Genomic DNA, 21,950 nt, shown 5'->3' on the forward strand with positions numbered 1-21,950 from the left:
CTTCCTGGCTGCCAAGGAGGCTTCATAACTCATGTTTGTTCTTTTGGGTTTTTTGACTCTCAGTCCCTCACCCTTCTGGGAGTTGTGAAGCACTATCTTGGTCTGCTGACCAAGGCAGGTCCCACTGCCAGCTTTTGGCTCTATCTCTGTTCTTTTTGTGAGAGTTGAGCACTGCATATCTAATCTGCTGATATCTTCCCACAATTCCTGATAACATTTTAATTACCAAAATTAAATTGGGCCAACAATTGAATATCAAAAGAATAACCAACAAGAACATAAAAAAATTCTCAACATCATTATTCATTAGGGAAATACAAATAAATGCACAAGAAAGTATCACATCACACCTGCTATAATGGCTTTAATTAAAAAAAATCAAGTGTCAGTGAGAATATGGAGAAATTAGATCCTCATTCACAAATGAGAGGGATGTAACATGATCAACAACTTTTTAAAATAGTTTTGCATTAACTCAGTATGTTAAACATAGAGTTACAGTATGATCCAGCAATTCATTTCTGGGTAAATGCCAAAAATGATAAAGACGTAAGTCCAAACAGTAAAGGATAAATTAATATTCAAAGTAATTTTCTTAATAAACAAAAAATGGGGAAAACTCCTATATCCATTGACTTATGAATAGTGAATACAATTTGAAATATCTATACAATGGAATATTATTTGGCAATAAAAATAAATAAAATCATAGTATATACTATAACACATTGAACACTGAAAACATTATGCTAAGTGAAAGAAACCAGTCTAAAAATATTGCAACACTCAATTTTCTTGAAATATCCAGAATAGGCAAGTGATAGAAATTAGAGTACTGGAGGTTCAGGACTCAGGTAGTGGGGTTTCAGTTGGAGGAGGTAGGGAGTGACTGCTAACAAACATGGAGTTTCCTTTTGGAGTGAGGAGGAAGTTCTAAACTTAGATACTGACAATGGTTGCAGAAAACTGTGAATAAATAAACATTGTCAAGCAGTACATTTTAAATTGATGAATTATATTATATGGGAATTATATCTTAACAAATATGATAAGAAATTGGTAGGGTAAAAGCAGAGGAAAAATTAAAGGATATAGAAAACATATACAGAATAAAATAAGGAAGAATATTTGAAATGGCTGCAATTCTCTTTTCTGCAAATGGCCATTTGTCCATGTTCTTTATAACACTTTCTTCAACTCTTCCTTTTGTCCTCACACAAACAGGCATCACTTATTAGGGGAAACTTTATTAGTAGAAAAACACAAGCCATCATTATGAAGGTGCCTTAAACTTTAATAGTGTTTTCTGTGTAGGGTTTTTACAGCTTTCTATTAATTATTTCATATTTTGTGCTACATGAGGATAATGGGAGGTGCTTCAGAAGATCTCCCTAAGATATACATATACCCGACTTCATGCGCCACCAATACTTCTATTTTCACTTAATATTTGGAAGCAATCATTAAAAACAGCATAAGTTAAAACTTTATTTTGGTTCAGAAGTATGGCACTCAGATCGAGAAAATGGCAATCTTAATTAATACTTCAATTGTACTACACATATTCTCTTTGTGGAAGAATTCTTATAAGTATGAAAGCTCTATTAAAGCAATGTGAAAGATTACAAATTTGAGAGGTATGAACTAATTTCTGAATTTGCCAAATGAAAAGCATAATCAACTACCTACATAAACTTGAACTGATATAATTATACATCATGGCTAGATGAAAAATAAACAGATATATACTTTAAGTTCCATACATTGACTTTTCCTTGTTTAGTGTGGCAATAAACATTGGAAAATACATAAAATAAGATAGACATACTCCAAGTTCCGAAAACGCCCCCACATTGTGGATCATTGACCATGAGGTGCAGCGGTGCTCAGAGATGTGTTCACCAAATGCAGTGAATGTCTCATGGTGATGGAGGAGATTGTGGTTATGGGGGGAGGAGTAGGGTGAGGGGAGTGGGGGGTATATGTGGACCTCATATTTTTTAATGTAATATTTAAAAAATAAATAATGACAAAAAAGACAGACATAACTTAAAGATACACAATATGAGTGAAGATATTGAGGAAATATTAAGAGCAAAAAAGACTACCAAAAATGTTGAGGAAAACAATAATTGCCTTTAAATATGATGTAAAAGCAACAATTTCACATTTATAAAATCACCAGTTTCTTATATACTTCAACTTAACATCAATTTCATTTGTGCTTATATTTCATCTGAGCTTAAATTTCATTTGAGAAATAAAAAAATATATATGACTTACATAAGCTTAAAGAAAATATGGCTAGTATAACTAATTCCTCAACAGGAATGTTAATGGATTAAACACTCCAATCAAGAGACACAGATTGGAAGAATGGGTAAGAAAATATGACCCATCTATATGTGTTCTACAAGAAGCTCACCTTAGATCCAGGGATGCAAGGAGGCTAAAGTGAATGGTTGAAAACAACAAAAAAACAAAAAAGGGAATGAGTAGCTATGCTAATATCAGAAAAAAAAAGACTTTAAATGCAAAACTTTTATAAGAGACAGATAAGGTCACTATGTATTAATAAAAGGGGAAATACATTAAGAAGAAAGAAAAATCATAAACATTTATGCACCTAAACAGGGCAACTCAACAATACATAAGGCAACACTGCAAAAACTAAGTGGAGATATAAATGTCTCTACAATAATAATGGGGAATTAACAACATTATCACCATGAGACAGAATATATCAACAGAGAAAAAATGAAGAAGCAAAGACCTTAAATAACACATTGGAGGATCTGGACCTAATAGATATATACAGAACATTATATCCTAATACAGTGGGATATACATTTTTTCTCAAGGGCACATGGATCACTCTCTAGGATAGACCACATACTAGGCCATAGAACAACTCTTAATGAATTTAGAAATATTGAAATTATACAAAGTAATTTCGCTGGCCAAAATTGAATAAAGCTGAAAAGTAGTAAGGGGCAGCAAAGAAGATGAGCAACAAAGATATGGAAGTTAAACAACACACACTTAAACAATCAGTAGACCAAGGAGGAAATCACAAAAGAAATCAACAACTGCCTTGAAACAAATGAAAATGACAACACAATGTATCAAATCCAAAAGGATGTCAAAATATTACTACTAAACAAAGTATTTCCCCCCAGCCCACCCTATTATTATTATCTTTATATCATATATATATGAACATAAACAATTAGTGTCTAGTAAAATTGTGAACTTACAAAGCAAACATGCATAACATCATACAGGGGTCCCATACATCAACCCTCCACCAACACCTTGCATTGGACAATGCTTTTTAATCATTAGTTAAAAATGTTTAAAAACAGTGCAAGGTATAGGTGGTAGGGAAACTTATGAGAGTCCCGTATGATGTTATATATGATTGTTTTGTAAATTCACAGCTATTACTATACCTTATTGTTCATGTATGTATAAGTGATATATTTCAATAAATTTTTTTAAAAACCTGCACAATAAAACCCCCTATGGGATGCAGCAAAAGCTGTACTAATAATATAGCCTGTGCATGAATTCAAAATTATCTAATTCTGTATCCAAGTGTGCCTAGTCTCTAGAAATCCAGTTAAGTGATATAGGCCTATAGGCTTTGAATGTTCAGAAAGGATTAAGACTGAAGGTGTATTCAAAGTTTCATCCAAACAGAATGTGGGCAAGATGTTAATTCAAACTTACCTGGAATGTAGGGGATATGTTAATTAAAGACCTATCTGGTACTCAGACAATCACTTGAATAACAAAGAAAAGTCATTTTCTTTCATAAAAGCACCATTTGACTCCCCACCTTTATATTGTCTGTACAAAAAAGATCCAAAACTTCTATTCCAGTCTTGGTTTTTATCACAACAGGAGTTGGCGGAGCCTGGCTGGTTGAAATAAATCATCTTCCTTCTCAGAGTTCTCGTGTCCTGGCCTTCAACACCACATACACCTGACTTCTCTGCTACTACACTAACAGGGAAATTTATAGCCATAAATGCCTTTATTAAAAAAGAAGAAAGAGCTAAAATCAAAGACCTAACTGCATACCTGGAGAAACTGGAAAATGACAGCAAATTAACCCCCAAGGAAGTAGAAAGAGAGAAATGACAAAGGTTAGAGCAGAGCTAAATGAAATTGAAATTCAGAAAGTGCTAGAAAAAATAAACAAAACCAAAAGCTGGATCTTTGAGAAGATTAATAAAAGTGAGAAGCCATTAGCTGGACTAACAAAGGAAAAAAGAGAGAAGGTGCAAATACATAAAGTAAAAACTGAGGAAGGGGATATCAACCCTGGCCCAACTGAAATAAGAGCATCATAAGAGGATATTTTGAAAAACTGTATGCCAACAAGATGGATAATTTAGATATGGACAAATTCCTAGAAACATACAAGCAGTCTATGTTGACAAAAGAATAATTTGATGAATTAAACAGACCAATCACAAGTAATGAGACTGAATTAGTCATCAAAAATCTTCCAACTAAGAAAGGCCCAAGACCAGATGGCTGCACAGATGAATTCTACCAAACATTCCAGAAGGTACTAACACCAATCCTGCTTAAACTCTTCCAAAAAATAGAAATGGAGGTGACATTGCCTAACACATTCTATGATGCCAACATCTCCCTAACAGCAAAGGCAAATAAAGATGCTACAAGAAAGGAAAACTATAAAACAATCTCTCTAATAAACCTAGATGCTAAAATCCTCATCAAAATATTTGCAAATTGTATTAAACAACACATCAAATGACATAACACCATGACCAAGTATGCTTCATCCCTCCTATGTAAGGATGGTTCAACATCAGAAAATCGATCAATGTAATACATCATATAAACCTAAGAAAAGAAAAAAAAAATCACACAATCTCCATGGTTACCGAAAAAGCATTTGACAAAATTTCCTGATAAAAACACTTCAAAAGTTAGGAATAGAAGGAAACTGTCTCACCATGATAAAGGATATACATGAAAAACACACGACTAACATAATATTCAATGGTGAAATGCTAAAAGCTTTCCCTTTAAGATCTGGAACAAGACAAGGATGCCCACTGTTACCATTCGTATTTAACATTGTGTTAGAAGTACTTGCTTGAGCACTTAGGCAGGAAAAAGATATAAAAGGCATTCAAATTGGAAAGGAAGAAGTCAAAATTTCACTATTTGAAGATGACACAATCCTATACCTTGAAAGCCCTGAGAAATCTACAACAAAGCTTCTAGAGCTTATAAACAAGTCCAATAAAGTGGCAGGTTATGATTATTGTGCAAAAATCAGTAGCATTTCTGTACACTAATAAGCAATCTGAGAAGGAAATAAAGAAAAAATCATACTTATGATAGCAACTAAAAAATCAAATACATAGGAATAAATTTAACTAAAGATGTAAAAGACTTATAAACAGGAAATTACACAACACTGTTAAAGGAAATCAAAGAAGACCTAAATAAATGGAATAACATTCCTTGTTCATGGATAGAAAAACTAAACATCATTAAAATGTCTATCCTACTCAAATTGACTTATAGATTTAATGCAATCCCAGTAAAAATTACCCCAGTGTTTTTTTACAGATTGGAAAAACTAATTATGAAATTTCTTGGAAGGGCAAAAGGACCAAATAGCCATACACATATTGAAAAAGAAAAATGAAATGGAAGACATGACATTATGTGACTTTAAAACATACTACAAAGCTACAGTGGTCAAAACTGCATGGTAATGGCACAGGGACAGATGTATTGACCAATAGAACTGAATTGAGTGTTCTGAAATAGATCATCACATATACAGTCAACTGATATTTTACAAGGTCACTAAGCTCATTCAACTGAGAGAGAATGGTCTCTTCAACAAATGGTGCTTGGAGAACTGGATACACATATCCAAAAGAATGAGAGAAAAATATCATCTCACACCTAAAAAAATTAACTCAAGATGAATTGAAGATTTAAATATAAGAGCCAAAACCATTATCTTGGAAGAGAAAAAAGGGAAGCATCTACGGAATCTTGTATTAGGAAATGTTTTCTTGAAATTTACACCCAAAGCACAAGCTACAAAAGTTAAAATAGATAAATAGGACTTCCTCAAAATGAAAAGCTTTTGCACTTGAAAGGAGTTCATCAAGAAAGTGAAAGGGCAGCTTACTCAATGGGAGAAAATATTTGATAAACATTTATCTGATAGGGGCCTAATATCCAGCATATATACAGAAATCCTACACCTTAAAAATAAAAAGACAAAGAACTAAATTTTAAAATGTACAAATGATTTGAATAGACACTTCTCCAAAAAATAAATACAAATGACTAAAAAAGCTCATGAAAAGTAGATCAACATCACTAGCTATTAGGTAAATGCAAATCAAAACTACAATGACATATCTTCTTGCACCCCTTAGTATGACAGCTATTTAAAAAAAAGAGGACTACAAATGTTGGGGAGGATGTGGAGGAATGGGAATACTTATTCACTGCTGGTGGAAATGTAAAATATTGCAGCCATTATGGAGGACAGTTTGGCAATTCCTCAGGAAGCTAACTATAGAACTGCCATATGATCCAGCAATCCTACTGCTGGGTAAATACCAAGAAGAATTGAAAGCAAGGACAAGAACATATGCACACCAAAGTTCATAGCAGCATTATTCTCTGTTGCCAAAAGTTGGAAACAACTCAAATGTCTATCAACAGATGAATGGATAAACTAACTGTGGTATATACAAACAATGGAATAGTACTCAGCTGTAAGAAGGAATGCAGTATTAACACACAGGATAACATGGATGAATCTTGAAGACCTTATGTTGAGTGAGGTAAGTCAGACACTGAAGGACATATATTACACAATCTCTCTGATATGAATTAAGCAATTTAGCAGACTCACAGAGCTAGAGTCTGGAAGATAAGTTTACAGGAGACAGAAAGGGAGAAGGTTGTGCCCCAATGCCCATAAGGGCAAAATCTAGGATAATGTTGAAGTGTGTACTTGTGCAATGATTGGGCATGAAAGTGGTGCAGTGATAATATTGGGTTGGGCAGTGCTGGTTTTTGAGGGGGGTAGCCTGGGGCAGTTGGGTTGGACTGTCCATCAACCTGGAGTTAGGGTTGGGGGAGGGACCAGTTGAACTCAGGATTTATGGGTATGTGGTTGGAAACTACAATGTTGGGAATGGTCTTTTGGCAAAATGGCAGGGGAAGGTTACTGGTTTAGGGTGTTGGATATGGGATCATTTGGGACAGGGTGCATTGGGGCAGGTTTGTAGGGAGTGTATGTATTCATCTTTTCATATAAGATGTTATCAGTGCATGGAGACCCACATAATGAGTGGGAAGGTGTTGGACTCCCATCCTGGGGAGTCCTGCTATGGTCTTAAAATAGAGGGGCATAAGTCTCTCAAGAGCATAGGCACTGCCTAATAGAGGAGGATAGACCAGTATGACAAGCCCTCAATGTTTTTTTTAAGTAACTATGAATTTGTTCTCAAGGGGTAAAACTTGGTGGTCGACATGGGTCCTGAGGGAAGGGGAGGGAGTTATAGAATAGATGGAACATAGGGTATTTTGGGGGTGATGCAAGTTTTCTACATGATCTTGCAATGGTGGTACAGGCCATGTTAAATTTCATCAAAACTTATAAAAGTTTATGGGCCAAAATGGAAACCATAATGTAACTCATTAAACATGGTTAGTAGATGTTTCAATATTTATACATCTACTGTAGTAAGTGTGTCATTTACATGAAAAAAAGTTATTACTAGGGGTAAGGGAAAAGGGGGAGGATATTTGGTTTATGAGAATCCCCTGTAGTCTACATATGATGTTTTTGTAACCTAAAGCTTCTTTGAAGACAAAATGAAAAAAATAAGACATTAGGGTAATAAACAAAAGAAAATTACATTGTACACACAAGATAACAAGTCTTACAGTGATGAAAGACATAATATCAAAAATTTTAATTTATACTTTTAATTATTTTTTACTATTACAAGTATTTTTAATTTTTGGTATTTTATTTATTTTCAAAACTATCATTATTATTTCATTTTCTTATTAATACTGTTGGTAATTTTCTTAGCTTCATTTTTGAAGAAGTTTTGGATCACAGAAGGGTTACAACTGTGGCAGGGGAGGATCAATGGTGCAGATTTCAGTGATGGGTGATGTATGGGAGGAGGTTCACCTGGGCATATGTGCAAGGCATATAAATGTGTTCAAGTGTCCATGGGGCATAGTCACGGTGGGTAGAGATTCACACAATAACTGAAAGAATATTGAATTCCCACCCCAGGTAGCTCTGTCACATTCTCTAATTGGACAGCAAGAATCCCCCATGTACAGGGGTAGTGACTAGTGAAGGATAGACTATTGACAGGTCCTTAATATTGATGAATGTACCTATGAATCTTTACTTTTCTAAAATTTATTTTTAAAAGATACATAGATCACACAAAATGTTACATTAAAAAATATAGGAGGTTCCCATATGCCCCACTCCACACACCCCTACCCTGTTCGCACATCAACAACTTCTTTCATTAGTGTTTCATATTTATTGTAATTGATGAATACATTTTGGAGTACTGCTACACAGCATGGATTATAGTTTACCTTGTAGTTTACACTCTCTCCCAGTCCATTCAGTGGGTTATGGCAGTACATATATATATATGCCAGCATCTATCCCTGCAATATCATTGAGGACAACTCCAAGTCCCAAAAAATGCCCCTGTCCCCATATCACATCTCCTTTTCCTTTTCAATGCCTTCAGCAACTCCTGTGGCCACTGTCTCCATATCAATGATATAATTTCTTCCATGCTAGAGTCACAATAATTCTATAATAGAATACCAGTAAGTCCACTCTAGTCCATATTTTATTCCTCCATCCTGAGGTCCCTGGGGTGGCGATGCCCACTCCACCTCTCAACTGAGAGAGGGCTTCATCCCACATGGCTGGTGGATGGGACTCTCATGCCCACAGCTGAAGATTCTCTCAGTTCCTTGTTGTGGTGGTTGTCCGTCCTCACCTCCCTGTCAGCTGACCTGGGTAAATCCAAAGAACAGGAGAGTAGGTGTTGCAATGCTGCTGAGTCTCAGAGCCCAGCTGGCACATGGACAGTCCAGAGATTCAAGTCTCCTGAGGCATGCATCAACCCCAGCACCAAACACAGTGAACCTTTACTTTTGAAATGGAAACTAAGCCTAGTACTATAGGGTGCCCAAAAGTTACCTCCTTAGAGCCTCCTAGTTGCTCAACTGTGACCTTTCTCTAAGTCAAACTTAGAATGTAAATGCATTACTTTCCCCCTAATGTGGGACATGATTCCTGGGGATGTGCCTCCTTAGCACCAAGGGATTACTACTAAGCACCAACTAGCAATGTGACTGAAAAACAACATTGACCAAAAGGGGAGAAATTATAAAAGCAAATGAGTTTATATGGCTAAGATACTTGAAAGTTAATCAGGACGTTCCAGAGGTTAGCTTATGCATATCTCAACAGGATTTTATTGATGGCCAAAGTAAATATTGTATCAAATAGTTGAGACAATCAGACACTATAGTCAGAGCAAACAGCTCAGGACTTTGATGACCTCCCAGTGGGCCCTTCTTGGGAATTTATGCTCCCCAGTGTGACAGAGTTAGACTCAGTTGTAGTTTCCCCATACCTGGCCCTTTTGCCCCTTATGTTTCAACATATACTTGGTGCTAGAGTTGATAGGTGTATGTCCAAGTCTTCAATATTTGTGCTGTCCATGTGCCAGCTGGGCTTTGAATTTCATCAGAGTTGCAACACCTACTCTCCATTTCTTTGGACTCACCCAGGACAACAACAAGGTGATGATCGACAATGACCATCCCAATGACCAGAGAGAGTCTTCATCTGCAAGCAAGATAGTCCTATCCATCTAACCCATGAAATCTAAGCCCTCTCTCAATTAGAAGTAGGGTTGGCAACATCATTCCAGAATCTTCAAAATTGTGGAATGAATGTTGAACTAGATTAGACTTACTGATATCCTAGTATAGAATAATTGTGATTCTAGCAATGGAAGAACTTTTATCATTGATGTGGAGGCAGTGGTCACTGGAGGTTCTGAGGGGAGAGAGAGGGAAATACGAGTATAATATGGAAGCATTTTCAGGACTTGGGAATTATCCAGAATGACATTGCAATGACAAATATAGGTCATTTTATATCTTGTCATAACTTACAAAATTGGGTGAAAGAAAATGTAACCTACAGCGTAAACTATAATCTACACTTAGTGGCAGTGCTCCAAAATGTGCTCATCAATTCTAACAAATGTACCACACTAGTGAAGGATGTTATTAATGTGGGAAAATATGGAAGCAGTAGGGAGCATGGCATATAGGAATCCCCTATATTTTTAAAATAACAATTATGTAATCTGAGTATCTTAAACAAAAAATAATGAAGATGAGGGAGGGAGGGATAGCATACGAACACAGGAGAGGGTCAGGTGTTGGTGGAGAGTAAAATGCCAAGAAAATCATATCAAAATATAATAAAGAGGGTTACCTGTTTAGAATGCTCGGAGGGGAGGGTCTGATGCAGGACGGGCTCCTGGGGAATGTCTAAATGCTCATTCTGCCAGAGTGGGTGACACCATGGGGTAGAAACCCAAGTAGTGAGAGTGGGGGTGGACCCACATCCTGGGGAGGACTAATGCCATCAAATAGAGGGAACTGTATCCCTCGAGAGAAAGGGTGGCTCCCAGGGCATTGGGGCAGTTGAGCAAGTTAGGCCCTGAACACTATTCCATCTATATCTGGAAGTGGCTCCTCAGGAAACAGAGGTTGGGTGTCACTGTGGGCACCAAGGTGGAAGGGAAAATGGACGTTAAATGTGTGGAACCAAGGTAAATGCGGGGTAAGAGAGGAGTTTCTTGAGAGTACACAAGGATGGATATAAAACATGTAATATTACACCATAACATATAGGAGATAACAGACTGATAATGTAAACCATAATGTAAAGCATAGGATAACTAAGAATGTAAAAAACTGTGTATCCTAAAGTATGCACCATAATGTAAGCACAGATGTCACCTTGTTAGAAAGCTAGTGTCTCAGACTCTGTACATCACGTTAAGTAAATATGATGTGAATAGGGTGTAAGAGTAGCACTGTGGAAGGGAAAAGGTTTTGTGGTGGACGTATGGGAGTGCTGTATATTATATATATGCATTGCTGTGGTCTAGGGATCCTGTGAAGAGAAGCTGAATAATTAGGGGGAAAAAAAAAAAAGAAAAAGATAGGATGTAGAATTTTTTCCAAGTAAACACGTGTTCTTTATCTAACCTTTAAACCCATCGCTATATGCCATTCCCTAGTAAGGGACCCTGACATTATATTGGGCTTCAAATTTCGGGGAGTTCTGGAGCACAGAGTGTTTCAACAATGGCAATGGAGGGATACTGGTATGGGATGCCATTGACAGGTGATATATGGCTGACAGGGAGCTGTACAGAACATATGTCCAGGGTGCATGGTAATGTTTGGATATACTCATAGTGGTAACAATTAAAAACCACAGCAGGGGGGGTACTGGGTTCCTGGCCAGTGGTGCTCTGTTGTGGTCCCTAGGGGAGCAGCGACAGTCTCCCAGGTGCAGCGGCGGGGACCGGGAGGGAGTGAGGGTTCAACAGTGAGCCCCTGATGCTAATGACTATTATTGTGAGCTGATAAGCCTAAAATAAGAACAAGGCCTAGAGCAACATTGTGCCTGGGAATTTCCTCCTGTCAGCCTTCATGTTACTCAAATGTGGCCAGTCTCGAAGCCAAACTCACCATGTAAATGCAATGCCTTCCCCCCAGCGTGGGACATGACACCCGGGGATGAGCCTCCCTGGCAACGAGGGACCACTATCAACTACCAACTGATGATGCAACTGGAAAATAACCTTAAATGGAAGGTTCAATGCGGATCAGCAGAATATCCCTGTCTACATAAAATAACATGACTTTAAAATGCTGTTTGACCTAATGTAAGGGGGAAATGGAAAGGAGAAATGAGTTTATATGGCTACGAGTTTCTAAAAAAGAGTCTGGAGGCTGGCAGAAGGATTGCCCTTATGCACAACTGAGCAAAGTCAGAGAGATAGATAAAGCAGATACAACCCCCAGATATTGGTTCCTTTGAGGGCTAAAGAGACCCATGGGAGTTATGGTCATGGCCGATGGGGTTAACTACCAGGTCGGATGGCCCCTCTTTGGAAATGGTGTTTATGTGTGATGAATCTGGACTCAGATGGGATCTCCCTTCGGAAGACTTTCATGCTAATGTGCTGGAGGTGCAGTTAATGTTGGGGTTTAAGATATATTTAGGGGATTTGAATCTCTGGACTGACAATGTGTTAGCCAGGTCCTGAGCCTCAACAGACTCCAGCACCTACAATCTGTTTTATTGGACTTACCACACTCAGCTAAGATGGAGTTGAAGAAGGACAACCACCACACCATGGAGCCTAGAGTGATTACAACTGAAAGTGGGAGGATTGCATCCAGCATCCATGTGGAATCTGAGCCTCCTCTTGACATAGAGGTGCAATGGACACAACCAATCCAATGTCCACATAGAAGAGGTGGCATTGGATTGGGAAAAGTGGACATGGTGGCTGATGGGTATGGGGAAAGGCAGGAAGAGATGAGAGGTGGAGGCGTCTTTGGGACATGGAGCTGCCCTGGATGGTGCTTCAGAGGCAATCACTGGACATTGTATATCCTCACAGGGCCCACTGGATGGAATGGGGGAGAGTATGGGCCATGATGTGGACCATTGACTATGAGGTGCAGAGGTACCCAAAGATGTACTTACCAAATCCAATGGATGTGTCATGATGATGGGAACGAGTGTTGTTGGGGGGGGAGAGGGGGGGGTGGGGGGTGGGGCTGAATGGGACCTCACATATATATATTTAATGTAATATTATTACAAAGTCAATAAAAAAAAAAAAAGATGTACTTACCAAATCCAATGGATGTGTCATGATGATGGGAGGGAGTGTTGCTGGGGGGGGGGATAGGTGGGGTGGGGGGGTGGGGTTGAATGGGACCTCACATATATTTTTTTAATGTAATATTATTACAAAGTCAATAAAAAAATTCTTCAAAACTGAAAAAAAAATAATGAAGATGAGAAAAAAACAGACATAATGGATAATTTTGAATTGCATCACACGATGAGAAATATATATTTCAGACTAGATAGAGCTAGAGTACTAGGTACTATTAAATATGTCTATACAAAAAATTTCTAATATTAAAATTTCATTTTGTATGTTTTAAGAAATCTTGAAGATTATTCCTCATTATATATATTTATAATTAAAATATGTTGAAAATATGGAAAGAGTAAATGATGATCCTAATCCTGAGATGAAAATTAAATTGGTGATTAAATATAATGAAAATCAAATCCAAAGGAAAATTCCTGAAAGGAATTAAAAATTTAATATTCTGATTAATATGGTGAACTACTTGCTGGGCACAAAAAAATTAAATAACTCAAAAATATTGAAAAATGAACATAATACAGTATTAAATTATATGAAGAAAATGAAATAGAATTAGAAGGTATTCAATTTTTATGAGTTTCCCTTGATAATTAGAAGATAATTGATCCAAATATTCAATATCTAGAGGGAAATAATTTGGACAGATATTCTACATGTGAATATTATTTAAATGTGCATTACAGATATAAAATATAATGATATTCACACATGCAATGATTCAGAAAGGTAAAATCTAATATTTTTTAAGGTTGTTACTTGAATATTAAGTCAGTTAGTGGTGCCTTTATCCAAGAAACAACTATGAAGAAACAGATAGGAATAAGTCTGTCTTAAAAAAGAGATATGATGAATTTTTCAATTGCCAAAACATTGTAATATAAATATTATAATATAAGTATATCTTTCAGGCATTGCATGAATATGAGCAAAGACCAGATTTTTACTAAGATTATTAGTTTTGATTTTAGGATGGTTGTGTTCATCATTAACTCCTTTCCACTAATATAATAAAACTGATCCATAATGAGACTCTTTTCAAATTGCACAAAGTATAGCTGAATATAAATGAGCATAAGTGCCTAAGAAGAAAATATTTTCTAGATGGGACACTGGAGCTAAATAGGAAGTCTTCAAAGAATTAAATTCTAAGACATAAAAAGTCTAACATATCCTTAGGCTATAAGAAGATTGACTAATCCTTTAAGAATCAGGAAAATTAAGCCCAATCTGTGGGTGATAACTTTTCTATCTCACTTTTGGAAAAAGTGAATCACAGGAAGCAGGTGAGACTCAAGCAGCTGGGTGTCAGCCTACCACACAGGAGGTCACAGTTTCAGTTCCTGGTGCCTCCTGAAAAAAAAAAAAGATGAGCACACAATGAACAGACACAGAGAGCAGAGAGCAAGCACAAAACAATGAGGGGAGGAGAAAAAATAAAATAAAAAATAAATCCTAAAAAAACAGTGAATCACATAGAATTAGCAAGACTGTTGCTCTACAGGCCAATGCTTCATTCCATTCTATACTAAGGAATCTTGTTCCTAATCATGCAGAAGCTTGTATGAAACAAGGGCAGCACACATCTTTCAGAGAGAGCTGAGGAAAGAGCTAAAACTTCCAAACTACATTCTGTGTAGGTCAGGATTTTTTATAGCCCCCCTTAATGAACAACACCTCAAGAGTTCCAACATCAGTAGAATTTTAAGTGCTATAGCCATATAGAATCCTCAATTTCATAGTTGTCTTAGTTCTAATCACTTTATTATTAGATCAGGCACATGTACATGAGTGAATGCAAGAACAGGAATTTTAAAAGAATGCTGATCTAACCCAAAAGACTCAATATTTACTTCCAGGGTAGATGTATCTTTTACCATGAAATTACATAAAATCATCAGTTTAGCTACTGATATACAAGGCATGGTCTTATATAATGCCATACATTATTTTTACTTTTAAACCATCATAATAATTTTATAAAACATTTTGGCAATATAGGAAGTCTTTTAAGGAAGAATACATGAGTTACACAAATATAGAATAGAGTATGGAAAACTATGACACAGAGATGCATAGCTAACTGCCATGTATAAAAGGCAAAACATAACTAGACAGGAGAACTCTAGATATTTTACCAGGAAAGATTCAAACCTAAGAATGTACATCAAATATAAATGACACCTCTTTCAAATTTTGCTTTTACGTATTTTTAAAATCACAGGTAACCCTGGTTGGGAACTCAAAACACCTGTTGAACACTCTACCCAGCGCAGTGTTAATCTCTCTGTTCCGGAGACAATAGATGAGGGGGTTTGTGAACGGGGGCACCATGGTGTAGAACATGCCTGTGAGCAGGTTGCTAAGAGATGCTTTATTTGCAATGGGACCTAAGACAGCAATAATTCCAGAAATTGTAAATATAAGTAGGACTGCCAACTGTGGAATGCAGGTGGATAAGGCTTTATTCTGGGCTTCCATGGAGTGCGTGCTAAGCACCATTGAAAATATACGAATGTATGATAGAAACAACAAAGCAGAACATGTGAAGCCCATGCATACATTCATAGCTAGGAAAACATGCTCAGAAAAACGAACGTCTAAAGATGAGATCCTCAAAATTTGAGGTACATCACAGAAATACTGAAAGATTACATTCGACCCTGTGAAGGGAAACTTGAATAAGATTCCTGTATGGATGGTAGAATTGACCAACCCACTTGCCCAGGAACCACCAGCTGCCTGTGTGCACATCTGTGGGGTGATGGTGAGTCCGTAGTGCAGAGGGTGGCAAATGGCAACATAGCGATCATAGGACATCACCACAAGGAAGGAAAGCTCTGGGATGCAAAGAGGATAAACAGGAAAATTTGAGCAGCACATGCTGTGAGAGAAATTGATTTACAGCCTGACAGAGAATTCACAACCAATTTGGGAACCGTAACTGAAATGTAGCAAAGATCTATCAGAGATAAATTGCCTATAAAGAAATACATTGGAGAGTGTAGACGTGGGCTGGTCACTATGACAGTAATAGTCAGAAGATTCCCAGTCAATGCTCCCAGATAAATCACTAAGAACAGTAGACCTTGCACAACTTGCAGCTCCCGGGAGCTTGAGATATTCATGAGGATGAATTGTGTGATGATGGTGAGGTTGCTCATATCTTGTTACATGCTACAGTCCCTGGGAGACAAAGCATAAAATTTTAAGGTAACACAAAAATAAAGAAGATCCACAATTTTGCCAAATAATATGCAAATTTTGACATCAAGGAAAGGCTTCTAACCTGGAAATTAGGATATAGGAAATCAACAAATGGCATTCTGTAAAAATCAATCAATGCACATATCATTTTCATCTTGGGCCTCTATACTTCAGCATTCACAGGATAAAAGAATCTAGGCAAATAAATGTTTTTAATATGAGATCAAGGTCCAGCAACCTTTCAGTCATTCAGCCACATTTCCTAGTATTCAGTTAATCCTTTCATTTAAACTATGTATTAGACTGGTTTCACAATGCCAACAATTTAAGTGTTAAAACCCTCAAAATAAAATATACAGTTAAAATCTTAAATGTTATATGGTATTCGAATATCAAAATGAGCTGCCACTACATACTACTTTTAAAATGGACAAGATAATGTGAAATACTCTTATCTATAGGGTAATCACCACAATTTACAATTATATATTTATGCTTGTTTTATCATCTAGGAACTAATTATGTTTGTTCACTAGCTGTGCAGTCTTTTCTGTCTGCCCCCTTCATATCTCTTCACATTGCCTTCTGGCTCATATTTGGGTTCAACCAATAGGAGCACCAGCAAGTGATCAGAGTGCAGAAAAGAATGAGTGTATTCCCCCAGCATCTTAATTTACAAAAGGTATGGAGGAAAATTACATACTGATTGTATCTTGTCATGAAGTCAAGTTTAATATATTTACTACTAAAATATATTCATGTAAAGTTGATAGCAATACTCTTGCTATCATTCAAATTAAGTAACTCTCATAGGGCCCCCCCTTATTTTTAGGTAACATTATTTGCAGAAAATTTCCTTCTCATTAAAAAAAAAACAAAAAACCAAAAAAGCCAACAATGCATAATTAAGCAAAAAGAAAGATTTAGTTCCCCATATCCTCAAAGTTAGCTTGCTTTCTCAGTACGGAAATGGTAGTAAAAGTGACAAAAACTGTATATACCAAAAAGGTATTTCTCTCTAAGCTTAACCAAATAAAACAATTAAAATTTTTCATGTCTTATTGGGAATAATCTAGTTTTTTTCTGTCAAATAAAGTAGGTCTTTTTCATTTTTTTCTTAAAGGACTCCTTGTAAAAGTACTTGACAGGGTCATTCCAAATTAACAGGAGGCTTTAACCCTGTTCATAACTGATAAACTACTGGATAATATTTGCAGTTTCAACTCAGGAGAAACTATTCTATTGAGAACCTACTATAAAACAAACAAAAATATTAACAATGACAACAAAATCACTGCCTACTGGTTTAGAAGATGACTATCACCTTTTACCAAGTACCCAACTCTCCAGGGAGTAGAACTCAGGGAATGAGAATCAATTCAGACCCCATTCCACAGTATTTCAATTTCTGAACTACCAAAAAGAACTTATTTCACCTATAGGGAGTTTCCAAAGAATGGAAAATAACAAAATGCATCTTCAGTGCAGGTGACGTAAAAGGTGTATATACAGATTCATCATAAAATAAAATTTTAGTTTAAAGCATGACCATCTAAGTATGGGATTTTTTTGATATTTCCTAATAGTTACACTTGGCTCTTTACTGTGTTAATATCATGCATACATACATGAAACTAGTAAAATTTAATTTGCTGGTCAATAGACATAGTCCCACAGTAATGCTCATTAAAAACTGACATAAATAAACAAAACCTATACCAAGAAAATTGCCCAAATCACTTATCACTGAAACGCTAATCTCGAGAGACATTGTCATCTAGGAGGCCCTCTTCTTTACCATGGCCACGTCCTCTTCCTCTCCCTCAGCCTCTTCCTCCTCCTGCAACAGGTTCCCTTTTCCTGGGTTTCCCTTTAGGTCCAGCGTCCACAAGGAGCGTACCCAGAGGCACACTGTCTTGCAGACTGAAATAGCGAATATTGTTTCCTCTAATACTACGTTTCCAGCGGCGCAGGTTCTGCTCTTCAGGGTCCTATCCGCAGCTTTAGGATGTGTATTCATGCTGACGTCCACACCCGGGATCGCTCCATGGACCTGCGTTCCATTCTTCAACTCAGTGGTTACGGTTTCACGGCTCAATTTCATGGAAAATCTCACTAGCTTAATCCTAGTGGTCCTGTGGCTCCGACAGTGCACAAAATTGACCAACCAAGGACAGCTGGACTGGGAGTGTGAATGGCCGGAAACACTTAGTCCCAGGGTCCAGACGTTAAACACATTTTAAAACTCTGCCTGAATATATACAGTTATTATTTTCTCATTTTCTATAACATCAAAAAGCTAAATAGGACAGGCTCTCTAAGAAAGCTCTGTCTCAGCTTATGCGTTTGAACACTGCACAGCAGGTAATGATTCTCCTCACGTACCAGGGACCTAGGATGACTTCTGATATCTCCCCACTGGTGGCAGAAAGACCTAGAAATTTTTTGTGTTTTAAAGTTAATGACTAGTTCCAGGATCTTCTGAGAATGGTTTTATTCCAAATGAGACCACATATAATTCCTCACCTTTCTTTAATTGTACTTGCTTAATAAGAATGCACATGAGTCCTTTCTCTCCTCCTTGATAGCAATTGCCGAAAAAGTTACATTTAAGAATCTAATCATTTCATTTTCTTCATGGCCGTGTGAATAAAGAGTTACTTTGCTGTCATTCTAGTTAACCTTCTCTCATACATACAGTATCTAAGAAAAGCATTCCACCTGTCATTTCTCCTTCACAAAGCATCCATTCAGCATCAGGCATAAATTCCAATATTTAATGAAGGGTTAACATACCTCCTGTTTCTCCCACACAAACGCTTTTCTAGGTTGTAGTAATCTCCTTATTCATAAATAATTGTGCTAACGTTATTTAATCGTGCTTTCCTGAAGCATTTCAGAGATTAAAGGTATGTAATTTCATATTATTATTTTAATGATAAAATTAGTTATGTCAAAGTGGATTTTTAGTACTATTTAATTTTCGTTTCTGGGAAGTCTAGAATTAAAGACTATAAGTATAAAAATATAGAATTTGTATTTTATTAATATTTTATTTATGTATAATCCCTTTGTCTTCACAAAGATATTTTAAAATTTTAACAACAATTTTAATAAATAATAATAATGTTGATTTGTTTATGTTGGCTATATCCAGATGAATTTCTATTTATTGAAAAATGTTTTGTCCAAATTGATGTTTATAATATCCTTCCTATTATATGTGTTTTCTTGTAATATCCACATTTTTTCATTACATTAGGCAGATTATTTTATTAACTACTGAAACTTTACTCTGGTTAATCTGATAAACATCACCAATGGTGCATATTACTGAATTGACAAACACTGGAAACTATTGTTTTCTAATATTTGTTTTACCAGAATCATGCGTTAACACTGGATTATGAAAGTATCCTTCCTATCTTCCATCTCTTCAGATTCCATCTTCCTCTTCAGTCTACAGAAATTCACAACTTTCACTATGCTAAATTTACCATGGCATATTCTTCAACATATGTCATGAGGATTAAATGAATATATTTGGCCACAAGAGAAATCTCAGGGCTTTTCCCCTATTTTTTTTACAAACTCTTGGATATTTAGAAAGTATTCACTTTACAATTTTAAAATGTGGACAGTAACATAGAAAGTGGTGTTGGTAATTCTTCGTCTATGGTTAAAAAGCTATAAACAGTATCACATTAAAATGATCAGCATAGAGCAATGCTGCATCAGAAAATCAAGCAAATAAATATCAGAAATTGTTCATTGTAAACAGTACATTGGAAATCTTCATATTCATCGGATGTTTAAATGACTATTTTATTTACATTGATAGATTCCCAAGAAATTATATCATAACTTTCATTTGTCTGTAAATTTCATAGGTCTCATTTAGAAGCTAGCTCTAGAAATTTTCTTTTTTCTTCCAACACTCCAATTTCAAGGAATTTTGGTATCAGTGTATTTCCAGTCTTTTCAGTCAAGCTGTGGATTCACAGACAGCTCTTTAGGTACCATTTTAAAACATGAATAACATTTAAATCAGAAAAAATCCGGCCTACCTTATGAGCTAAAATATGTCATATGGGGAAGTTGTAATTAAGTATGCAAATGATCTTGAAGCATATCAGTGCTGTTTCAGAGAATTATTCATTGGTAATATCAAAGAAACAAATCAAATATAATGTACAAATATACCTGAAAGGTGAGATAAGTGATATTCCCTAGCATGACTATACCTTTTGAAATATTTAAATGATTAACAAAATTCATGATCCTGCCACTTCCTTCACCAGTAAAACTCATGGAGTCTCTTCTCAGTGAGATACAATCTTAATAACCAGTCTACTTCTGGATTCTTTATAAACATGTTTTTTTTCCTTTGGAATGGACATATATAGGTCTTACCTCTCATGAACCCTGGTTAACTGTCAAGGTCAACCTCAAGAGGCCAGCTTTCCTGCAACTGCTGCTTGGTAAGAATCCTTCCCTATACACTTGAGATTAATTAAATTTGTAGTGGTGTTTCTTTAAAGAAAAAAGTAGGATTTTTCTTGTGAAATTTAACAAAGAAATATTCACTAATGTTTACCAATTCACAGGAGATTCAATACATTCTTGGTTTTGTAATAGATAGTAAATGGAATTTATTTACATATATAAAATCCATAATATTGAGTTACCCCTAATAAAATACATTTTCTGAAGATTTTGGACTAAACTTATGGCATTGAGGAAATTCATATGCAGTTTAAATTTAACTAAAAAATTAAAAACTAATAATTGACCAGCAGCTACTAAGCTAAAAATAAATGAATAAGTAAAGCCAGCATTCAAGAATAGATTTTAAAAGGTAAAGAAATTTTTTTAAAAAGAGTTTTAGCACAGAGTGAGACTTATTTAAAGAAACCTGACTGAATAGATTTTCACACAGGGAATGTAAGCAATAAAGTTTGGTTGCATTTAGACTCAATTTTTACCCCTCAAAAGAAATTCTTAGTAAAGAAGACAATTGAAAGTTATTCTGAAATTTTCATTAATGACTGCCCATCTGGAAAAAAGCATAATTTGGGTAGGGCTAAGAAGCTCCAAGAAAATCCTGGAAATGAAGCCTCAAAATTAGAAGATTCTACAGGATTTTAACATAGTTATAAAATTCAGCTGGGAAGTTTGGTGAGTGGAGATAACCACTCCTCTTTTACATTTTGAAAATCTCTTTATTGTCTGGATTAATAGAACACATCTGAATTCTCAAATCATTTTTTGTCTTTCAAACTTTTTTTCTTTAAAGATTTATTTTTATTTATTTAATTCTGCCCCCTCCCCCAGTTGTCTGTTCTCTGTGTCTATTTGCTGCGTCTTGTTTCTTTGTCCGCTTCTGTTGTCGTCAGCCGCTCGGGAAGTGTGGGCTGCGCCATTCCTGCGGCTGCACTTTCTTTTGCGCTGGGCGGCTCTCCTAACTGGTGCACTCCTCCTTCCGCGTGGGGCTCCCCTACGTGGGGGACACCCCTGGGTGGCAGGGCACTCCTTGTGCGCATCAGCACTGCACATGGGCCAGCTCCACACGGGTCAAGGAGGCCCGGGGTTTGAACCGCGGACCTCCCATGTGGTAGACGGACGCCCTAACCACTGAGCCAAGTCCGTTTCCCT

Source organism: Dasypus novemcinctus, chromosome 26 (assembly GCF_030445035.2).
Source record: "Dasypus novemcinctus isolate mDasNov1 chromosome 26, mDasNov1.1.hap2, whole genome shotgun sequence".
NCBI classification, from domain to species: domain Eukaryota; kingdom Metazoa; phylum Chordata; class Mammalia; order Cingulata; family Dasypodidae; genus Dasypus; species Dasypus novemcinctus.